The sequence below is a fragment of the Acipenser ruthenus genome, chromosome 29 (assembly GCF_902713425.1).
Source record: "Acipenser ruthenus chromosome 29, fAciRut3.2 maternal haplotype, whole genome shotgun sequence".
In the NCBI taxonomy this organism is placed as follows: Eukaryota; Metazoa; Chordata; class Actinopteri; order Acipenseriformes; family Acipenseridae; genus Acipenser; species Acipenser ruthenus.
In genome coordinates this window covers 13,117,406-13,132,004 of record NC_081217.1, presented here as the reverse complement: position 1 = coordinate 13,132,004, position 14,599 = coordinate 13,117,406, and the positions used below count along the sequence as shown (strand labels likewise).

Below are 14,599 nucleotides of genomic sequence, written 5' to 3'. Positions count from 1 at the left end.
CAGACTTTTGACATAAGCTATAGTAATATTACTACTGTGTTTGTTCAGAATATGCGTGAATCCTGAAAACGTCTTGCTAATATGTGAACAAAGCCAGCATTCACTTTATTGATCACCATGTGGATTATCCGCTACTGGAACACAGATGATTGTGTTAAAGATGTGAATAGACTTTCAATGTACACGTTTTAGAACTAAACGTTTGTTGAGACAGTTCAAGCGCTGTAGCAGTGTTTACCTATTTCATGGATGTTTGCCTTTTCGTCTTACTCTGGAAAAAATAATAAAAGCAATAGAAAAAAGTAGGCAAAACAATTTTTGAGAACCGCATTTGGGTGAAAAATGAACATTTTCAAAACACATTTGTAAAGGCATTGGATTCTATTATGGTGTTTCCGAGCTGTTGAACGTTTCTCATTATATACAGGTTTACTGGCTTGACAGAAAGGCGATTGACAAAAAGAATGCCTCGTCCCTGCGTGGGATTGAAACAGCAACGTTTTGGTTAAGCCGAACGCGCTCACCGATTACGTTGTTTTATTAGATAACACCCTCGGAGCCCAACAGAACACTGTATGCATATAACTAAAATATTTACGGTTCAAATGGCAATCGTATTCATCAGATTTTAAGCACACACTTGGTGGACTTTACACTGCAAATGAGGCAACTGGCTCGTACTTTTAAATCATACGAGAAACTTGAACCCAATTAAGCTTTTAACCGCCTGCAGTCTGGAATGAGTTTGAAATGTTATTGTAACACCTCACTGGGCTACAGCAATTGCATTATATGAAAGTGCTCCTGTTTATTTGTCACCGGCACAGCTACCGGTGCCACTCAGAGTTGGAGGGAGACGGTCGGCCAGTTGCACATAAAACAGTACTTTCAGGGATCATTTTTATAGTTATTTGCTAGCGAAATGCATTTCTAAAGTGTTTGGACTCGCTATCCACGAGGAAAGGTGAGAGTGTTCGTTTTTGAGCATGAAGGAGACAGCGAGTGTTGTTTTTGGCTAACTGCTCGCTGTTATTGATGACCGCTCCAGTGTTCCTTAGGGGGCTGGAGGAAGCGGACACGTTCTGAGTTGGTATCTTACCAAAAGGTACAAAAGACAAACTACAGTTGCAAAGCACTGCTGCTTTTTCGATAATTGATTAAAACTATCAAACAGACTGAAAACACGGATCGCATTAATTGCGATTGGTTTGATAAAAAATAGGCTTACATAACAGGTATTGTGTATAGACAATGTCATATACACAGAAATGAACACGGACAGTGTTTATTAAGGGCTGACTCATTTATATGTTTGAGAGATCTAGGTGTACTGGACAAATCTACTGGATTTTTTTCCATGTCGTAATTGTGCCGCCTGTGATAATGCGTTTGCGTTTTACAAGCCATACAACGAAAAAAGAGCAGAGTGTCTTACAAGTGATGACCTGTGCTTCAACGCATGTCATTTATTTGTTTTTTTGTCCTTGCCATTTGCAATATGTTGGTAAAACTACTAGACAGTTACGATTGCGCATTAATGAGCGAGCATAAAAGTAGCTAGACATTTTGTAGATGCCAAACATTCCGTTTCAGATCTGAAATACCGTGGCAATCAAAAATATTTCATACCCGAGGAGGTGATAATCTCGATCAAAAACTATTACAATGTGAATCCAAATGGATCTTCTATCTCCATACGGTACAACCCAAGGGATTAAATGAAGAGCTAGGATTATGATGTTTTATGTGATATAATGTGCAACCATACTTGTCTTTCATAAGAGCTGAAAATAAATTATAGCACTTTGAGATTATGTCTGTTATTAGCAGATTGTTTATAAACGTACTCAAATATGTTACAACTTTTCTGTCTACGAAATATATCTGTAACATTTATGTAATGCCTTTGTGGTTTTTTGATGAAGTTCATTTGCTAACAGACTGTTCTGATTTTGTTTCAAACCGTGAAGCGATCGCTCTGTTTGCCGTATATTTTCTTTCTGTAAGAGGAGTGTCCTTGTGATTCCATACAGAATGCGACAAAACGGGTCGCCCTCCTTAATAGAAACAGAAAAAGAATAAGTACACGCACACGCCAGGTGATTTACTGCGTCAGACATTGGAGGTTCAGCAGTGTGCTGCAGTGTTGTGCAAAGTTGTCGGTGTAAGTCAGGATGGCCAAGCGGTCTAAGGCGCTGCGTTCAGGTTGAAGTCTCCATGGAGGCGTGGGTTCGAATCCCACTTCAGACAACTCTTCTTGTTAATTTATTTCTAAAACGTCCACCGAATGCTTGGAAATTTTACTTATTTTTCTTGTTAGTATTCAAATCACAGGTTTTTAAATGAGAGAAAGTCACCGCAAGCCCGCACCCTCGCCACTTTCTTCACACTGTTAAACTGCCTCATAAAGATCAGGCCTCTAATTATGCCTTTCCAATACTTTGAATGTTTTATTGTTCAGTTTAACATATCTTGGTAGAATCAAAATGTCCGCAGGACTTGTTTTTCTCGGGTTTTAATAACAAGCTTCGTGTGTGGCCAGTTAGCTCAGTTGGTTCGGGCCTAAACCGCCCTAAACCATTTCCCATTCATTCTCTATGGTAGTGCTAAACCACTGCAGATGTAATACTGCTGCCGCCGCTACACGGTTTTGGCGCTGTTGTGCAGGTCTGTGCCTAAACAAAAGCTCCCGCCTCGAACTCTGCAGAGTGAGTACAGTGAGTGAGATATCAACAACATAACATGCACGCATAGCTCGGAGTGAAACATGTAAGAATGTGGTTATTGTTGTTGTTGTATGAGTAAGTAAACTTAAAAAGGAGCTATTCTAACTATATTTATATAGCGAATAAAAACGTAATATATAAAGATATAAAAATCCTTAATTTCTGTATACTGCAGTTTAACCTCCTCTGAAAAACACTATATAAATATTTTTTTTTTCCCAATTTGAAATGCCCAATTATTTTTTTTTTTAAGGCTCAGCTCACCGCTACCACCCCTGTGCTGACTCGGGAGGGGCGAAGATGAACACACGCTGTCCTCCGAAGTGTGTGCCGTTAGCTGCCCGCTTCTTTACACACTACGAACTCACCGTGCAGCCGCCTCAGAGCTACAGCGTCGGAGGACAACGCAGCTCTGGGCAGCTTACAGGCAAGCCCGCAGGCGCCCGGCCAGACTACAGGGGTCGCTGGTGCGCGGTGATCCGAGGACACCCTGGCCGACCTAACCCTCCCTCCCCCCGGACGACGCTCGGCCAATTGAGCGCCGCCCCCTGGAAGCTCCCGTCCACGGTTGGCTGTGGAATAGCCTGGACTCGAACCGGCGACGTCCATATATAAAACATATTCTATATACATTTTATATTCTTAAAAATCATTCTTCTATAAACATCACAACTTTCTCACGTAGCTCGGAGTGACAGGTAAGAATGTGTTTATTGTTATTATTGTTAATTATTATAGGAGTGAGTAAATGTCAAAAAGGAGCTATTCTAACTATATTATATAAAACTAATATTGTTTCCAAATACCGTTAATGTGGATTGAATGTGGTTATAACTGATTTTATATTATTATTATTTGTTTGCTTAGCAGGTGCCTTATCCAGGTTGACTTACAGTTACAATTGTAATTGCAATACTTTACAATAACTTAAGTGCAAGTATAACCATGTAAATATCGTTTAAAAAGCATTATAGACAGTGTAGGTAACTGAAAGTTTTAAAGTGTAAATATAGTTACAAGTAAAAGCAAATGCAATATAATTACAATTAAAGCAAATGCAACCTGGGCAGATACAAAGAAGTGCCAATCAGACAACTGCAAGAACAAAACAAATATTTGCTGGCTAGCTTTTCTGTGTGTTTGATTTATAGTAAGTTCCTAACCAGTGTGAAGAGAGTTTCTTAATGTACAAGACATGTCATCTCACACGAGGACCACAAAGCAAAGCTCAACAGTTCAGGCAAAGCAAACAGCGCAATGATATCTCTTATTTATACAACAGACAGAATAACTTATACAACTTATATAGTAAACTACATCACGCTGTTTCTGTTTTTTCCTTTTATCTACCAGCAAGTCCATCTCTAGGGTTGGGGTTAGAGTTATGTTTAGGAATATCTGAAGGAATTCATGTTATGTCTGTTAATGTACTGGCCACACATTTTTTATTTATTATTTTAACCTGTTTGTTTTTATCAAAATTTAAAAAAGAAAACAAACCAAGAAAAATAAAAAAAATAAAAGTCAATCAATATCGGATCCAGAAGATTAATTCTAAATACTTGATAAAATAAATAAAAAAGGTGAAAAAGAATAATATATATATATATATATATATATATCCAAAAATATATAGTGACATATAAGAGGAAGTATAAAATTAATGGACCTTAATTAACCACTCTTCAGATTTAATCAGTTTCAATCTTTCCTTTCAACTTTTAGATTACTCAGTATTTATATGTAGCATTATATATTTTAATTCAAAAAATGAAATATAGATATTTAGTATCAATGTTTAAATAGCTAATAAGACAGGGTTCAAACAGAGAGACATAAGGGAGACCACATCACAAAGAATCATATCAGTAACACAAAGGACTTGGGGAAAATTAAACAGTGACAAAACAATAAAAATAAAAATTCACACGAAAAAAACAAACAAAAAGTGTTCACACCAAAAAATATATATAAATGTTACTACTAAGTTCAAAATATCAAATATAATCAAAGTGATAAAAAAAAACAGTGAGAAAAAAAGAAAGGGGATAAAGGAAATGTGAAGGGAATTATTAACTGACAGAATCCATATAATCCATCTCCTCTCAGGAAATCTGTTTTTCATTTAAACCTAGCTTTTCTATTTGTTTGATTTATAGTAAGTTCATAACCAATGTGAAGAGAGACACGATTTTGCTATCGAGACAGCATTCTTTTCGTCAATCGCCTTTTTGTCAAGCCAGTAAACCTGCATGTAATGAGAAACGTTCAACAGTTCGGAAACATCACAATAGAATCCAATGCTTTTACAAATGTGTTTCCAAACTGTTAGTTTTTCTCCCAAATGCGGTTCTCAAAAAATGGTTTGGCCTACTTTTTATTATTAGTATTACTTTTTCCAGAGTAAGAGCAAAAGGCAAACATCCAGGAAATAGTTCAACACTGCTACAGCGCTTGAATTGTCTCAACAAACGTTTAGCTCTAAAACGTGTACATTAAAAGTCTATTAACATCTTTAACACAATCATCTGTGTTCCAATAGCGGTTAATCCACATGGTGATCAATAAAGTGAATGCTGGCTTTGTTCACATATTAGCAAGACGTTTTCAGGATTCACGCATATTCTGAAAAAGCACACTAGAATATGGTAATGAAAGGACAGGAAAATTACTGGTTTATTGGCTCTGGTCTTGTCTCATCACCTTGATTACTGTCCGTAAGAAAGTGGCATTAATCAAAAACCTAATTATGTAAGGTTACTAATGCGCAAATACGCAACATATTTAAACTTCTTCACAATCTTAAATCTTCCCACATGAATTTCAAATACTTACTGACAATTACGGCCCTTTCCCAATGTAACACTCGGCTGTGTTTGAACACCATCGATGGCTTGGATATGATGTATTAAACCACGATACTATTGTTCCCACTTTCTTTAGTACTACCAAATGTGCTTTTCGTGTCAGCCGTTGTGGCCTCATGGATACGGCACTAGCCTCTTAAGCCGGGGATTGTGGGTTCGAGTCGCATCTGGTGTGTGTTTTTGTTATAGCAGGCTGTGTGGTCTAGTGGTTATAGAAAAAAAAAAGGCTTGTAACCAGGTGGTCCCCCGGTTCAATTCCCACCTCAGCCACTGACTTATTGTGTGACCCTGAGCAAGTCACTTAACGTCCTTGTGCTCCGTATTTCGGGCGAGACGTAACTGTAAGTGACTCTGCAGCTGATGCATAGTTCACACACCCTAGTCTCTGTAAGTCGCCTTGGATAAAGTCGCCTTGGATAAAGGCGTCTGCTAAACAAATAATAATAAAAATGAACATAATTATGGTATGTTTTATTGGCATGTGATATTTTGTAGATCTTGTTATCTGCTAATTCCGCTCACGCTAGCCAGAACATGCTCGAGTACTCTGGCAGCAGCCATGAAGCAAGTCCGTTTTTCAGTTGAAATAAATAACTACTTTGTTTTTGTGTACGGGGGTGTTTTGAAAATATCTTTTAAATAGCTACGTATTTTGAAATAAAGATGTATTCATTATTATGAACGTTAACAGAAAGTATATTGTATTTACATTTCCCACGTCTGCTTGCCTTGTACAAATCGGACAGAGTTTCAACAAAGGCATTTGACTTCGGTTCATTAGTTAGCCTATACTGCCATCTACAGCATTACAGCGGTTGTCGTTTACTTCTTTTGACTTCTTTGGGATATTTTCACAAACAACTGTGTGAGCATGTAGTCGTGGCCGAGTGGTTAAGGCGATGGACTAGAAATCCATTGGGGTTACCCCGCGCAGGTTTGAGTCCTGCCGACTAGGTAAGCTTTGTTTTTAATTGTATGTGTTCATTGTTAATATATGTTTAAAGCTGAGGAAGTCTGAAATATTACTGGTTGTACTTCATACCGCTGCGGTTCATTTTGTTAAAGAATGTTCATTTTGGCACCATTACAAATGCTGTGGTTTCTTTAAAGAAGAAAAGTCATGGTCCATACGGGGATCGAACCCGCGACCTTGACGTTATTAGCACCACGCTCTAACCGACTGAGCTAACCGGCCACACACGCAAAGCTTGTTACTAGAACCCGAGGAAAATAAGTCCTGCGGACATTATGCTTGTTCTACCAAGATGTAATGTTAAACAACAATAACACATTCAAAGTACTGGAAAGGCATAATTAGAGGCCTCATCCTAATGAGGCAGTTTAAAAGTGTGAAGTATGTGGTGAGGTGAAGGCTTGCGGTGACATTCTCTCATTTAACGACCTTGTGATTTGAACACAAACAAGAAAAACAAATCAAATTACCAAGCATTCGGTGGACGTTTTAAGAAATAAATGAACAAACAGATTTGTCAGAAGTGGGATTCGAACCCACGCCTCCAGAGAGACTGTGACCTGAACGCAGCGCCTTAGACCGCTCGGCCATCCTGACTTACCCCGACAACTCTGCACAACACTGCAGTACACTGCTGAACCTCCAATGTTTGACGCTGCAGTAAATCACCTGGTGTGTGCGTGAACTTATTTTTCTGTTTCTATTAAGGAGGGCGACCTGTTTCGTCGCATTCTATATGGGATCACAAGGACACTCCTCTTACAGAAAGAAAATATACGGCAAACAGAGCGATCGCTTCACGGTTAGAAACCAATCAGAACAGTCTGCTAGCAAATTAACTTCATGAAAAAAAACACACAGGCATTACATAAATGTTACAGATATGTTTCGTAGACAAAAAAGTTGGAACATAATTGAGTACATTTCTAAACAATCCGCCAGTAACAGACATTATCTCAAAGCGCTATCATTTCTTTTCAGCTCTTATGAAAGACAAGTATGCTTGCGCATTATATCACAGAAAACATGACAATCCTAGCTCTTCATTTAATCCCTCGGGTTCTACCGTATGGAGATAGAAGATCTATTTGGATTCACATTGTAATAGTTTTTGATCGAGATGATCACCTCCTCGAGCTTGAAATATTTTTTGTATGTCACGGTCTTTAAGATCTGAAACGGAATGTTTGGCATCTACAAAATGTCTAGCTACTGGTGAATGGATATCTTTTCTCCTAATTGAACTTTTATGCTCGCTCATTAATGCGCAATCGTAAGAGTCTAGTAGTTTTACCAACATTTTGCAAATGGCACGGACAAGAAATCAAATAAATGACATCAGTTGAAGCACAGGTCATCACTTATGAGATACTGTACTCTTTTTTCATTGTATGGCTTGTAAAATTCTTAGTTTCAGACGCATAATCACAGGCGGCACAATTACGACATGGAAAAAATCCAGTATATTTGTCCAGTACACCTAGATCTCTCGAACATTTAAATGAGTCAGCCCTTAATAAACACTGTCCGGGTTCATTTCTGTGTATATGACATTGTCTCTACACAATGCCTGTCATGTAAGCCTATTTGTATCAAACCGATCACAATTAATGTGATCCGTGTTTTCCGTCAGATTGGTAGTTTTAATCAACCATCGAAAAAGCAGCAGTGCTTTGCAACTATAGTTCGTCTTTCTTACCTTTTGGTAAGATACCCACTCAGAACGTGTCCGCTTCCTCCAGCCCCCTAAGGAACACTGGAGTGGTCATCAATAACAGCAAGCAGTTAGCCAAAAACAACACTCGCTGTCTTCTTCACGCTCAAATACGAACACTCTCACTCTTCCTCGTGGGTAGCGAGCCCAAACACTTTCAAAACGCATTTCACTAGCAAATCACTATAGAAACGATCCCTGAAAGTATTGTTTTATGGGCAAGTGGCCGACCGTCTCCCTCCAACTCTGAGTGGCACCGGTAGCTGTGCCGGTGACAAATAAACAGGAGCACTTTCATATAATGCAATTGCTGTAGCCCATTGAGGTGTTACAATAACATTTCAAACTCATTCCAGACTGCAGGCGGTTAAAAGCTTAATTGGGTTCAAGTTAAAGTACGAGCCAGTTGCCTCATTTGCATTGCCTGCCTTCCTCCTTTGCACTGTGACGTCTATCAAATGTGTGCTTAAAATCTGAATACGATTCCCATTTGAATCGTAAATATTTGGTTTCCATTTTAGCTATATGCATACACACTGTTCTGTTGAGCTCCCAGGGTGTTATCTAATAAAACACCATAATCGCTTAGCACGTTCGACTGTTAACCGAAATGTTGGTGTTTCAAGCCCACGCAGGGATGATGCTTTTTGCATTTCTTAATCGCATTAGAAAATGGCACTATAATACGTTTTTATTTCCTCCAATTACACTGAAGAAAAAATGTGCTGTTTTTCTAATTCAAAAAAATAATTAAGAAAAAAAACCTAGTCGTGCTGTTTGCAAAAACCCGGTATAGAAGCAGGGACCTTTACAGGCTAACGCTCTCCCAACTAAGCTATTTCAGCTTGACACGATTTTGTTATCGAGACAGCATTCTTTTCGTCAATCGCCGTTTTGTCAAGCCAGTAAACCTGCATGTAATGAGAAACGTTCAACAGTTAGGAAACATCACAATAGAATCCAATGCTTTTACAAATGTGTTTCCAAACTGTTAGTTTTTCTCCCAAATGCGGTTCTCAAAAAATGGTTTGGCCTACTTTTTATTATTAGTATTACTTTTTCCAGAGTAAGAGCAAAAGGCAAACATCCAGGAAATAGTTCAACACTGCTACAGCGCATGAATTGTCTCAACAAACGTTTAGCTCTAAAACGTGTACATTAAAAGTCTATTAACATCTTTAACACAATCATCTGTGTTCCAATAGCGGTTAATCCACATGGTGATCAATAAAGTGAATGCTGGCTTTGTTCACATGTCACACTACTTAGTTAGGACACTCAGAACCCCCAAAATATATAGTCGCCGACTACGCCACCTGGTGGTAAGCGCCAGGACTAACTAAAAATAAGTTTAAACCTATAATTAACAAAATCAATAACCCACAATAAAACACAAGTTCGTTAGTGATAGTTGGGATATGGACCAGTAGCAACACCACAGAGAGACAGACAAGGCTTAACTCAGTTAAAACAATATTTATTAAATATTTAAATAAATATTACATAAAAAATTTAATTAAAACAAGAAAAAGCAAACACCCACTGGATGGCTAGGGTGTAAAAGTAGCAACACAATAGGCACCCACTAATTAGCTAGGGTGTAAAGTATCAAGAAAAACAGAAAAGGAAAGAAAAAAAAAAGATTCCCCCACAATGTTGCCAGCACCAACAACCTCTTCAAGAGGAGGGAAGGAAGAGCGGAGGAGAAGCACACGATGGTCAGTAGCAGCACCCCAATCACCAAGCAGGTAGGTCGGGAATTCTAAATAAATATAAAAACAAAAAGAGAGACAGCAGCAAAACCCCAAAACATAAAAACCTTGCCTTCTTCACGGTAACTAATATACAATAATTAAAACAGAATAAAATACTGGGTCATTTGCTCTAGAATAACTTATGACACGCCTACAGAAACACCAAAGAACTCCAACCACAATCCAGCAGCAATAATCAACAAATAGCTATATTGCTATAGTACAGTACCAAACTAAAACATTTAGTGGTTCACTTTAAAGTAACATATTCCACACCCACAGAACGCCAGAGGACTCCAACCACAATCCAGCAGCAATAATAAAATAAAACAAACAGCAGCTATATCACAACAGTACAGTATTTCCTTTTCTCTTTCTTCCCCACCAGTCACTGTTTCACAAGTTTCAGGCAGGCTCCGATAATACCACAATGCATTTATAGCACAGCCTACTAACAAAACAAGAAAAACTTCTTGCCACTATACCCGAAACCAATTGAAGAGAAAGAACAATAGCGGCTGAAAGCGAAACCAACCCCAGCAAAACACCGTCAGCTTCGCAACAAAATATCTCCGATCACGGTAAAACGTCCAACTCTGCATCTACCAAACGTCCCTGCTTCAGCTGTCCCAAGCAAAACTGAGCTGCGCTCCCGATCTCCGGATACGCTTGCCTTTTATAGTACGTGGTCCTTAACCCAATAAACCACCACTTAAAGAGGTTAATGGCCCTACGCTAAACTACAACACATTGAAATTATTAGTCGCAGGTTGACAACGTCACTGCACCTTCAGCATCACAGCTACAACAGCAATGTGAAAAAATAAACAAACAAATATTAAATTCTCAATAACAAAACAATCCATCGTGAAAACATAAATCAAATAAATCCTACAATGTGATTGTGTATACTACAACTCAAATATAAAAATGAACAAAAAGGGTTCTAAAAAAAACGTGCACATTTACTTTACGATCCCGTAGCCGACTCAGCTGTTGGCTCGCAGCACGTAAAGAAGATAAAACACAGGTATGTCCATTTCTTTTCGTTACCAAATTACGATATAATAGTGGGGTTAATAGATAAATATAGACTACAAAGACAGTGTTGAAACATTCTTTTCTTTAAAACTAATATATGGCAGCTGACAGGGTACTTATTCCTTTGTATTCCTGCCTCGTGCAACACACATATTAGCAAGACGTTTTCAGGATTCACGCATATTCTGAAAAAGCACACTAGAATATGGTAATGAAAGGACAGGAAAATTACTGGTTTATTGGCTCTGGTCTTGTCTCATCACCTTGATTACTGTCTGTAAGAAAGTGGCATTAATCAAAAACCTAATTATGTAAGGTTACTAATGCGCAAATACGCAACATATTTAAACTTCTTCACAATCTTAAATCTTCCCACATGAATTTCAAATACTTACTGACAATTACGGCCCTTTCCCAATGTAACACTCGGCTGTGTTTGAACACCATCGATGGCTTGGATATGATGTATTAAACCACGATACTATTGTTCCCACTTTCTTTAGTACTACCAAACGTGCTTTTCGTGACCGCCCTTGTGGCCTCATGGATACAGCACTAGCCTCTTAAGCCGGGGATTGTGGGTTCGAGTCGCATCTGGTGTGTGTTGTTGTTATAGCAGGCTGTGTGGTCTAGTGGTTATAGAAAATAAAGGCTTGTAACCAGGTGGTCCCCCGGTTCAATTCCCACCTCAGCCACTGACTTATTGTGTGACCCTGAGCAAGTCACTTAATGTCCTTGTGCTCCGTCTTTCGGGCGAGACGTAACTGTAAGTGACTCTGCAGCTGATGCATAGTTCACACACCCTAGTCTCTGTAAGTCGCCTTGGATAAAGGCGTCTGCTAAACAAATAATAATAAAAATGAACATAATTATGGTATGTTTTATTGGCATGTGATATTTTGTAGATCTTGTTATCTGCTAATTCCGCTCACGCTAGCCAGAACATGCTCGAGTACTCTGGCAGCAGCCATGAAGCAAGTCCGTTTTTCAGTTGAAATAAATAACTACTTTGTTTTTGTGTACGGGGGTGTTTTGAAAATATCTTTTAAATAGCTACGTATTTTGAAATAAAGATGTATTCATTATTATGAACGTTAACAGAAAGTATATTGTATTTACATTTCCCACGTCTGCTTGCCTTGTACAAATCGGACAGAGTTTCAACAAAGGCATTTGACTTCGGTTCATTAGTTAGCCTATACTGCCATCTACAGCATTACAGCGGTTGTCGTTTAATTCTTTTGACTTCTTTGGGATATTCTCACAAACAACTGTGCGAGCATGTAGTCGTGGCCGAGTGGTTAAGGCGATGGACTAGAAATCTATTGCGGTTTCCCCGCGCAGGTTCGAGTCCTGCCGACTAGGTAAGCTTTGTTTTTAATTGTATGTGTTCATTCCTAATACATGTTTAAAGCTGAGGAAGTCTGAAATATTACTGGTTGTACTTCATACCGCTGCGGTTCATTTTGTTAAAGAATGTTCATTTTGGCACCATTACAAATGCTGTGGTTTCTTTAAAGAAGAAAAGTCATGGTCCATACGGGGATCGAACCCGCGACCTTGACGTTACTAGCACCACGCTCTAACCAACTGAGCTAACCGGCCACAAACTCAAAGCTTGTTACTAGAACCCGAGGAAAATAAGTCCTGCGGACATTATGCTTGTTCTACCAAGATGTAATGTTAAACAACAATAACACATTCAAAGTACTGGAAAGGCATAATTAGAGGCCTCATCATAATGAGGCAGTTTAAAAGTGTGAAGTATGTGGTGAGGTGAAGGCTTGCGGTGACATTCTCTCATTTAACGACCTTGTGATTTGAACACTAACAAGAAAAACAAATCAAATTACCAAGCATTCGGTGGACGTTTTAAGAAATAAATGAACAAACAGATTTGTCAGAAGTGGGATTCGAACCCACGCCTCCAGAGAGACTGTGACCTGAACGCAGCGCCTTAGACCGCTCGGCCATCCTGACTTACCCCGACAACACTGCACAACACTGCAGTACACTGCTGAACCTCCAATGTCTGACGCTGCAGTAAATCACCTGGTGTGTGCGTGAACTTATTTTTCTGTTTCTATTAAGGAGGGCGACCTGTTTCGTCGCATTCTATATGGGATCACAAGGACACTCCTCTTACAGAAAGAAAATATACGGCAAACAGAGCGATCGCTTCACGGTTAGAAACCAATCAGAACAGTCTGCTAGCAAATTAACTTCATGAAAAAAAACACACAGGCATTACATAAATGTTACAGATATGTTTCGTAGACAAAAAAGTTGGAACATAATTGAGTACATTTCTAAACAATCCGCCAGTAACAGACATTATCTCAAAGCGCTATCATTTCTTTTCAGCTCTTATGAAAGACAAGTATGCTTGCGCATTATATCACAGAAAACATGACAATCCTAGCTCTTCATTTAATCCCTCGGGTTCTACCGTATGGAGATAGAAGATCTATTTGGATTCACATTGTAATAGTTTTTGTTCGAGATTATCACCTCCTCGAGCTTGAAATATTTTTTGTATGCCACAGTCTTTAAGATCTGAAACGGAATGTTTGTCATCTACAAAATGTCTAGCTAGTGGTGAATGGATATCTTTTCTCCTAATTGAACTTTTATGCTCGCTCATTAATGCGCAGTCGTAAGAGTCTAGTAGTTTTACCAACATTTTGCAAATGGCACGGACAGGAAATCAAATAAATGACATCAGTTGAAGCACATGTCATCACTTATGAGATACTGTACTCTTTTTTCGTTGTATGGCTTGTAAAATTCTTAGTTTCAGACGCATAATCACAGGCGGCACAATTACGACATGGAAAAAATCCAGTATATTTGTCCAGTACACCTAGATCTCTCGAACATTTAAATGAGTCAGCCCTTAATAAACACTGTCCGGGTTCATTTCTGTGTATATGACATTGTCTCTACACAATGCCTGTCATGTAAGCCTATTTGTATCAAACCGATCACAATTAATGTGATCCGTGTTTTCCGTCAGATTGGTAGTTTTAATCAACCATCGAAAAAGCAGCAGTGCTTTGCAACTATAGTTCGTCTTTCTTACCTTTTGGTAAGATACCCACTCAGAACGTGTCCGCTTCCTCCAGCCCCCTAAGGAACACTGGAGTGGTCATCAATAACAGCAAGCAGTTAGCCAAAAACAACACTCGCTGTCTTCTTCACGCTCAAATACGAACACTCTCACTCTTCCTCGTGGGTAGCGAGCCCAAACACTTTCAAAACGCATTTCACTAGCAAATCACTATAGAAACGATCCCTGAAAGTATTGTTTTATGGGCAAGTGGCCGACCGTCTCCCTCCAACTCTGAGTGGCACCGGTAGCTGTGCCGGTGACAAATAAACAGGAGCACTTTCATATAATGCAATTGCTGTAGCCCATTGAGGTGTTACAATAACATTTCAAACTCATTCCAGACTGCAGGCGGTTAAAAGCTTAATTGGGTTCAAGTTAAAGTACGAGCCAGTTGCCTCATTTGCATTGCCTG

The 14,599-nt window shown here is 38.9% G+C and overlaps 9 non-coding genes across 9 annotated transcripts; 3 read left to right on the top strand and 6 right to left on the bottom strand.

The window, feature by feature from the left end:
- Window positions 1–876: 876 nt before the first annotated feature.
- Window positions 877–1,091, top strand: LOC131702273 (small nucleolar RNA U3). Its single transcript, XR_009309425.1, has one exon. It is a non-coding gene; the product is annotated as a small nucleolar RNA U3 (small nucleolar RNA).
- Window positions 1,092–6,466: 5,375 nt separating this feature from the next.
- On the top strand, window positions 6,467–6,548 carry trnas-aga (transfer RNA serine (anticodon AGA)). The gene has a single exon. It is a non-coding gene; the product is annotated as a tRNA-Ser (tRNA).
- Window positions 6,549–6,714: 166 nt separating this feature from the next.
- On the bottom strand, window positions 6,715–6,788 carry trnai-aau (transfer RNA isoleucine (anticodon AAU)). The gene has a single exon. It is a non-coding gene; the product is annotated as a tRNA-Ile (tRNA).
- Window positions 6,789–7,081: 293 nt separating this feature from the next.
- On the bottom strand, window positions 7,082–7,163 carry trnal-cag (transfer RNA leucine (anticodon CAG)). The gene has a single exon. It is a non-coding gene; the product is annotated as a tRNA-Leu (tRNA).
- Window positions 7,164–8,279: 1,116 nt separating this feature from the next.
- LOC117434575 (small nucleolar RNA U3) lies at window positions 8,280–8,494 on the bottom strand. Its single transcript, XR_004549073.1, has one exon. It is a non-coding gene; the product is annotated as a small nucleolar RNA U3 (small nucleolar RNA).
- A 3,864-nt stretch (window positions 8,495–12,358) lies between these two features.
- Window positions 12,359–12,440, top strand: trnas-aga (transfer RNA serine (anticodon AGA)). Its single transcript has one exon. It is a non-coding gene; the product is annotated as a tRNA-Ser (tRNA).
- A 166-nt stretch (window positions 12,441–12,606) lies between these two features.
- On the bottom strand, window positions 12,607–12,680 carry trnat-agu (transfer RNA threonine (anticodon AGU)). The gene has a single exon. It is a non-coding gene; the product is annotated as a tRNA-Thr (tRNA).
- A 293-nt stretch (window positions 12,681–12,973) lies between these two features.
- Window positions 12,974–13,055, bottom strand: trnal-cag (transfer RNA leucine (anticodon CAG)). Its single transcript has one exon. It is a non-coding gene; the product is annotated as a tRNA-Leu (tRNA).
- Window positions 13,056–14,171: 1,116 nt separating this feature from the next.
- LOC117434565 (small nucleolar RNA U3) lies at window positions 14,172–14,386 on the bottom strand. The gene has a single exon (XR_004549070.2). It is a non-coding gene; the product is annotated as a small nucleolar RNA U3 (small nucleolar RNA).
- Between the last annotated feature and the right edge of the window lie 213 nt (window positions 14,387–14,599).